Genomic DNA, 8,510 nt, shown 5'->3' with positions numbered 1-8,510 from the left:
TGCTACGGGCCCAGACTGTCCAAGTTTTACAAGGGTGAACAGGCTCAGCTGTCTAAAACGGTGCTTTTCAAACGATGAATCATGACCCATCCGTATAATAAAATCAGTGTAGTAGTTTGCAAGTCTCCATCTGTGAAAATGCAGTCGAATAGAGTGAAATAGACAATATCAGTATGCATTCCACACTGTAAGAGTTAAGATGGTTTTGTGAAGCTTTGGTTGAAGTGGGTGTCTGGGGTAAAATGCAATGAAAGGTCTGTTCTCCGAACACACAAAATAGACTCTTAAACACAGAGAACAAGGTGGTGGTTGCCAGAGGGGGCGGGGGGATGGACAAAATAGGCAAAGAGGGCTTAAGAGGTACAAACTTCCAGTCATATGAGTAACGCACAAAGATGAAAAGTGGAATATAGGGAATCCAGTCAATAATACTGTTAAAACAGTACGGTGACAGATGTGACGACACCTAACGGTGGTGAGTCCTGAGTAATATGTAGATTTGTCAAATCACTATGTTGCACGCCTGAAATTAATGTAACATTGTATGTCAACTATACTTGGATAAGTAAAAGAAGAGAGAAGAGGGTGTTCTCCCTGTTGGCAGATTTGAGGAGCACCGGCCTCAAAGCAATCACCTGGTGCCATCTAGTGGTAAAGGCCGTGTCTGCAGTCCAAGAACCACAGACTAATGATGCGAACATCAAACATGGACGTAAGGGTTGGAGGGGGCCTTGGAACTGACCTGGTCAACCCTGACATCCGATGCCAGAATCCTTCCACAACACCAAGCCACTGCCTGACTACGCACCACAAAGAAGGCAGTCACTCCAATGCCCAGCAGCCCTACCTGCTGAAAAGCTGATCGAGTTGCCCCCCTCCACAAGCTCTGCGTTGGACTTACTACCGCCCTCCTCTGGATGACAAGGAGCAGTTTCCCCTCCTCTCAACCGTATCCTCCGTCAAGTTAATACTATTGATTCCATCAAGCCATCTTTGGTGAGTGTCTGCTAAGTGCCAACCATTGGGGATACAGTAGTGAACCAGCCACAAAGATAAGGAAGGGCTTGTGACAGATGAAGGACAACAGCATGGAGGACGGATGGACCTACGTTAGAGAATGTGAGAGGGAAAGCCTCTCTGAAAAGGGAATGGGCTGAGTTGGGTGCTTACAGAACTGGAGAAAGCTGTGCAAAAGGCGTTCTAGACAGGAGGAAGAGCAGACAGAAATGCTCTGGACAGGAACCGCCTTGGAATGTTCCAGGAACAGAAAGTCGGTAGGGAGGCTGGGGAACAGCGGAGAATCAAGGAGAAACTAGAGAGGCGGGTGGTGGGAGCCAGGGAGAGACCTCTGCAGCCACGTGCAGCGGCCCCAAACCACGGCGAGGTGCACAAACGTAACAGGTGGGGACAGAACACAAACGTATCCGGTCACGAGTCCTTACGACTCCCACTTTCTAATGTTTCCAACATGCGTCTCCCTCTGGTCTCCAGATCTAGAAGACTGCCAGTGGTTTCTGGGAGGAAAAGGATGTCACTGATCTGCCCTTCAGAGTGGCTAACATGAGAAGATTTACAGAGCACTGCTAAGAAGAGTACGGGTCAAAGAACTAGCGAGCACTGCTGATGGGGAGTTCCAAAGGGAGATGGGCAACCTGTTTCAGAGCTTAGAATTCTGTCACCCCTGGGAGCCCAGCTGAACATGGTGGATCCACACAAGGAAACACTAACCGGTCATCTCAGATATGAACTAGAAGGATCAGACATGCCAAGACGTTCGAGACACCGTGAAGGGAAAAATGTTAGGCCAAAAACCGATGTAGCCAATGTGCCCGTGAACACGTGTATGTGCCTATGTGCGTATCTACAGACAAGTACTAGGGAACTGGCGATTTCTGGGGTGTGTGTGTGTGTGTGTGTTTTAATTTATCTCTATGTTTTAAACTTTTTCTCCATGAACTATATGCCATATTTCATCTAAGACATTATCAATTATAAGACTGAAACAAGAAAGAAGAAACACTGGCAGTTAATGTTTTTCTTATTGCTTACAATTTTAATTTTGTGCTTGTTGGAAAAAGCCCGTTTGTTTGTTTAATTAGTTTTCAAGTAGGCTCTGTGTGCAACGTGGGCCTGAACTCACAACCACATCCAGAGTTGCATGCTCTGTTGACTGAGCCGCCAGATGCTCCTGCAAAAGCCCTTTTGTGCTTATTTAAACGGATTAAAAGGAAATGGATGAATGCAGTAAGAGGGTTAAGTCTTCCCTTCTGGGGTATCTGTGAGTTTCCACACAATATTGACCTTCGGGCCGCCAAGGGCATTGGCAAGGCTGCATCCCCAAGAGATCACCATCATCCTCTCCAAGATTTTCTTCCACGCTGCCGACCCTCCAGGTGCAGGTCTTGTTACTGAGCCTTTCTTGATCTCATCAGGAGGTATCCATGGATGGTTCTCCAACAGCATCAGGATTTGTGCTCCTTCTGCAAATGGCCCTTAAAAGGCACGTGGACAGAAGGACCCAAGAGCTGACGGTGTAGTCATCCGGCCCTGCCGCAAGCAACAATGACCACATCCACTTGCACAGGTAATGACAACTCTAACACGACTTGGCAGTGACTGCAGGACACATCGAGAATAAATCACAGCTGATGGCAAAGACGTAAGAACGTGTGTCACAGCATGGATCAAATACAGTATTGCCTTCACCACATGAGCAACAGTGAGCTTAGATATCATAAGCAAAGTAAAAGGCAAATATTAAGCGATGAAAAGTACCTGTGACATCACATAGTAACATCCTGAAAACATAAAGAACTTACGAATCAGTAAGGAAAAAAATCCTAATATCCCAGAAGAAAGGCCAAAAATGGGCAGATCACCAAAGAGCCAAGTGATCACTGAATATACAAAATAAAGAAACCAAAAAATGCAAAATGAAAGCAGAAACAGCAAGCAGTAAATCTGCTATCAAATCAGCAACAAAACCGTTTAATAGAACCTGGCTTTGGTGAGGATGAGAAAGAGGGCACCTGAGCCGCCAGAACTGTAAACTGTCACTGCCATGCCACGAGGCACTTCGGCTGCTGGTACTCAAAGCTGAAGAGTAATATTTACGCGATGCCCAAACAATCCCACTTCTAGGATTTTACCCTAAGGAAATAGTCAAGAATGAACACAAAAAGGTTTCGGTAAGAACACTGAACCTGGGGTTACGGTGTCAGGTGAACAAAGCAAGCTACAAAATTCTATGTACAGAATGTTCCCAATTCTGTTAGATGAATGCGTACATTCACGTACACGTGAATATACATACATGTACAGTACACATATCAAGACTTCCCAGAGTAGGCACCAAAAGGTGAACAGTGGTCGCCTCTACACTGACGCTGTGCACCTAGCGCTGCTGTCTGTCTGTCCCCACCACAGTCCTCTGTTGCCCAAACCCAGAAAATATCCCCTCTCTTTGTGTATCCTGACTTTGTTTAAAACCCAAAGAATCAAAAATCTCTGATTTGGGAAGACCTATTTCGCAGTCTTCGGTCAATCCCTATTGCTTTTGAAATTTTCATGACATTCACATACCACCTGTTCAGTGTAACATTTCTCTAAATCAACTCGCTTTTTTTTAGTACTCGGGTCTGACGTGCTACCTGGGGTTTTCTTCTAACACACGCTAGAATAAATACCTATTAAAATTTCAAACAAACATCTGTGTGCCACCTAAAGTCATTTCACATTCCTTCCGTGGGAAACCCTGATCTGGGCCGACCGCCTACTCACTCGAGAGCATTTACTGACTCTGCCCTATAGGCATGAGTACCACCTGCAACAGGAAAGGGGTGACATGCTCACCGCCAGGGATTTCTTCACCTGAAGGAAAGGGCAGGGGCCCTCCGCGCTCTCCCAGCCAGTGAGGATCGAGGCCAGGTTCATTTTACTTCTATCAACACTCCTGAGAGCTGACTACAATGCCAGGCATCATTCCAAATGCTTGACCGATAGGAACGGAACGACTACAACCCTCATAATGACCCCCCGTGGAAGGCACTGCTTTACACACTGAGGTGAAGGTCGGTCCCTCAAGCTGCAGAACCCTGTAGAAAATTTCATTCTAGGGGTGCCTGGGTGGCTCAGTCGGTTAAGTGGCCGACTTCGGCTCAGGTCATGATCTCACGGTCTGTGAGTTCGAGCCCCGCGTCGGGCTCTGTGCTGACAGCTCAGAGCCTGGAGCCTGTTTCAGATTCTGTGCCTCCTTCTCTCTCTGACCCTCCCCTGTTCATGCTCCGTCTCTGTCTCAAAAATAAATAAACATTAAAACAATTAAAAAAAAAAAAAGAAAATTTCATTCTATTGCTTTTCGACCTATTTACCCACCTGGATTTGGATCCCTCCCCCGACACTTCAGTTGCTTAAATGATATCTGTGTCTGTGTGTATACGTGTGTGTTTACGTGGTCGTGTGTGTGTATATATGTACACGCACACATATATATGTACATTAAACATATATATGTAACGTATGCACGCATACACATACATACAACGTACTTAAATGCAATTGCAAAAATCAATCCGATACCCTTAGCATCAATTTTTAAGTTTGAAATTTGAACTACATACTGCATACTAGCCTAAGATACTGCTCTACCTCTTATTGTTAATTTTATTGTTCTTTTTTTTAGTCTCATTTTTTTTTTTGTTTCTATTTCTTGGTAGTTTTATTCTTGGTTATACATGGAAGGCAGGAAGCAAAGTCTTAAGGGCAACAGACTTTGTACCTAAACAGACTTTCAGTTTGTTTCCTTTCTCGTGAGCTCTGTTGCTTTCTTAAGTAGATCCGCAAGGCCTTAAGTGTTGAATCACCTAAAACAAAACAAAACAAAACTGAGCCTCAATGAACTCACATGCTATCGTTTCTTCCCAACAGAGGCTACTGGTATTGCCTTTTGGCTTCAGCTAACACCCAATTACTTTACAAGGGTTAATATGTCCTAAAATCTACTGCCTCCACTGTAAGTACTCATTGACTAGTGGGCAAGGCATTTATGAAAAAGGAACCAACATTCACAAGAGGGTGAGTTAAGCAGGAGAAGTCAATCAGAAAGTTCCCATGGTACAATGTCTCCTATCTGACTTAAGCAAACAAAAAACCCAGTTAATACAGAATATAGTAACAGGATGTCATGGGCCTGAATAATGCTAAAGTTCTTTTGGAAAAAATAAAACACTTAAGCACATGTAGTCTGAATATTTTCTCCCAGTCTGTCTTGCCTGTTCATTTTCTCAGTGCATCCATTTTTCCTTTGTAATTAGTGCTTTTTTTTTTTTGTTCTGTATCCAAAACATTTGCCTACCTCAAGGTTGTCCACATATGCTCTCATGGTTTCATCTAAAAGATTTATGGTTCTAGCTGTTATATTTCGGTTTATGATCCATCCCAAATTCATGTGTACAGAACGAGGTAGGGGCTAAGGTCCATTTTGTTTCCACTTGAATATCCACTTTACCCAGAACTATTCGTTAAAAAGACGTCCCTTTCGCCCACTGAATTGGCTTGACAATCTAGGTGACGATCAACCAACAGTCCTTGTGTTTGGTCTATTTCTTGGACTCTTTATTCTGTGTCACTGATCTATCTCTATGCCAAAGACTTTGATTGCTGTGGCTTTACTGCAAGTCTTCAAATGAAGCAGTATTAAGCAGTTTAAGTGCTTCAACTCTGCTCTTCGTTTGAAGACTTTTTTGCTATTCAAGACCCTTCACGTTTCCATATACATTTTCGAAACGATCTGTTAATTTCTTCTAAAAAAAAAAAAAGATGGCTAGGATTTTGACGGTGATTGATTGCACTGATTCCACGGATCAAGTCAGGGAGAACAGGAATCTCGACACATCAAATCTTCCAATGCATGAACAAAGCGTATCTCCCATTTATTTCAGTCTTCTTGAATTCCTCTCAACAGTGTTTTACGGTTTTCTGTGTAAAGGTGTTTTGCGTCTTTCATTATATTTATTCCTCCCCACTTTAGGTTTTTGGATGCTATTGTCAATGTTTCCAATTTGAATGTTCCTACCCATGTATTTATACGTACAATGTATCTATCTGACAAAGAATTGCTATCCAGAATATATAATAAACTCCAATGAGTCAAAACCAAAAACCATTAACAACAAAAATGGGCAAAAGACTTGAACAGACAGTTCACGAAAGATGTAGGAATGTCCAATAAGCACACCAAAAGATGCCTAAGATCGCTAGTCACCAGGGAAATGCAATTTAAAACCATACTGAGATGCTCTTTCACCCTCACTGACAATACAGGATGTTAACAAGGATGTTGAGCAACTGGAGTTTCAATATATTGCTGGTGGGAAGTGGAAAGCGATAAACGACTTTGGAAATTAGTCTAGCAGTTAAATATATACCCACCCTGTGACTAAGCAATTCTATTCCTAGACATTTATTTGAGAGAAATTGAAGACCTGTATGAGAATGTCCCTTGTAGCCTATTCACAATGACCAACAACTTCGATACAACTCAAATGTCCTATCATTGGAGAACACACGAACAAATCATGGTGTATTCATACATGTATAGGAACAGACTACACTGACAAAGACTCTTTCCTTGACCAAACTCTAGCCAGGTTCCTCGAGCCCTCTTCTCGACTAGGCTTCAACCTTGACTTACTGTATAGAGACTCGAACGAACACTAATGTAGACTTTAACAGCTCAAGGCTCCACCCCTAGGATGATTCCGGTACCCCTTAGTGCCTGCCCGAGAAAACTCAAGGCTGCCAAAAGTATCCATTGTTTCTTCTAGCCAACACTGAAAGATCAGGTCCCTGTCTCCCAGTGAGCAAACCCAGGTGGTTTCACATGAACCAATACCTTTCCTGGCTTTTGTAATTTTTTACTTCTGATTTCATTCACCACCAACTTTCCTCCCTCATTCTCTCTTTAAAATCTCCTCTGTACAAACTGAAGTTGAGTTTCATTCACTCTGGACTCTTTTCCTTATTGGAATAGTTAATTACTGATTAAACTCTGTCCTCACCACGTGAACTAGTATCTAGCTTTATCTTTAAAAAAAATTTTTTTTAATGTTTATTTATTTTGAGAGACTGTGTGTGTGCGTGGATGCACACTCAGAGGAGGAGCAGGGGGTGGGGAAGACAGAGACAGAGAGAGAGAGAGAGAGAGAGAGAGAGAGAGAGAGAGAGAGAATCCTAAGCAGGCTCTACACTGTCAATGCAGAGCCAGACATGGGGCTCAATCCCACAAACCGTGAGATCATGCCCTGAGCCGGAATCAAGAGACAGATGGTCAAGTGACCAAGCCACCCAGGCGCCCCTGGCATTATCTTTGATAACGCAAAGAACATGGGTGAATCTCAAGGAACACAGTTGAGTGAAAGAAAACAAAAGAACACATACTGTATGACTCCATTTCCATGACATTCGAAAACAGGCAGATCTAATCTACCACAGATTTCGAAACCAGAAAATGACTGGTGAGGGTAAGGAGACTAATTAGAAACATATAACAAGGGAAGTTTCTAGAGTTTCAGATATATTTTATATCTTGTTTGGACGGTGGTACACAGATGTACCGTTGACTCTTGAACAACACAGGGGTTGGGGTGTCAACCTCCTGGGCAATCAAAACTTTGAATATAACTTTCGATTCCCCAAAAACTGAACTACAAATTGACTACTGTTGACCAGAAGTCTTAACAGTTGATTAACATGTATTCCGTACGTTAGATTTATTATATATTGTATTCTTTCAATAAAGTAGGCTAAAGAAAATATGAAGAGGGGCACCTGAGTGGCTCAGTTGGTTAAGGGTCTGACTTTAGCTCAGGGCACGATCTCATAGTTCATGGATTCGAGCCCTGCACCGGGCATTCTGTGGTCAGTGCGGAACCCACTTTGGACCTCTTTCTCCCTGTCTCTGCCTCTCCCTTGCTCGTGCATGCTCTCTCTCTCTCTCTCTCTCAAAAATAAATAAGCACTAAAAAAAAGAGAAAATATTAAGAAAATCATAAAGAAAATACGTTTAGAGTACTGTACTGCATTTATCGAAGGAGCCACATATAAGTGCAGTTCAAACCCATGTTGTTCAAGAGTCAACCATATACACATGTTAAGGCTCGTCAAACTGAACACTAAAGACCTGAGCATTCTATTTTATAAATCATCACCCTCTCACCCCTGCTCTCCCACCTCCATTTTCTTCCTTCCCCTCTCCCTCTGTCTCTTAAGAATACCTGGGGAAATTCTGAAGAACAAGAAAGATGAGCGATATAGCTGACCCTCCGATGGGGGATATTCCCCATTCAATATCCACTTACCCCTTCCTCCTTACCCCCATTTTGTTTGAGGTATCAATCTGCCCCGTGAGAAATTCTCCCCTCCCACACTTTCTTGCAGCTAGGGGTGAGGTCACCTGCCCAATTCTGGCCAATGAGAAGTATGTAGAAGTCTACAGGGTGGGACTCCCTGAA

This window comes from Neofelis nebulosa, chromosome 18 (assembly GCF_028018385.1).
Source record: "Neofelis nebulosa isolate mNeoNeb1 chromosome 18, mNeoNeb1.pri, whole genome shotgun sequence".
Lineage (NCBI taxonomy): Eukaryota > Metazoa > Chordata > Mammalia > Carnivora > Felidae > Neofelis > Neofelis nebulosa.
The sequence above is the reverse complement of the archived record's forward strand: the minus strand, read 5'-3'. Positions refer to the sequence as shown.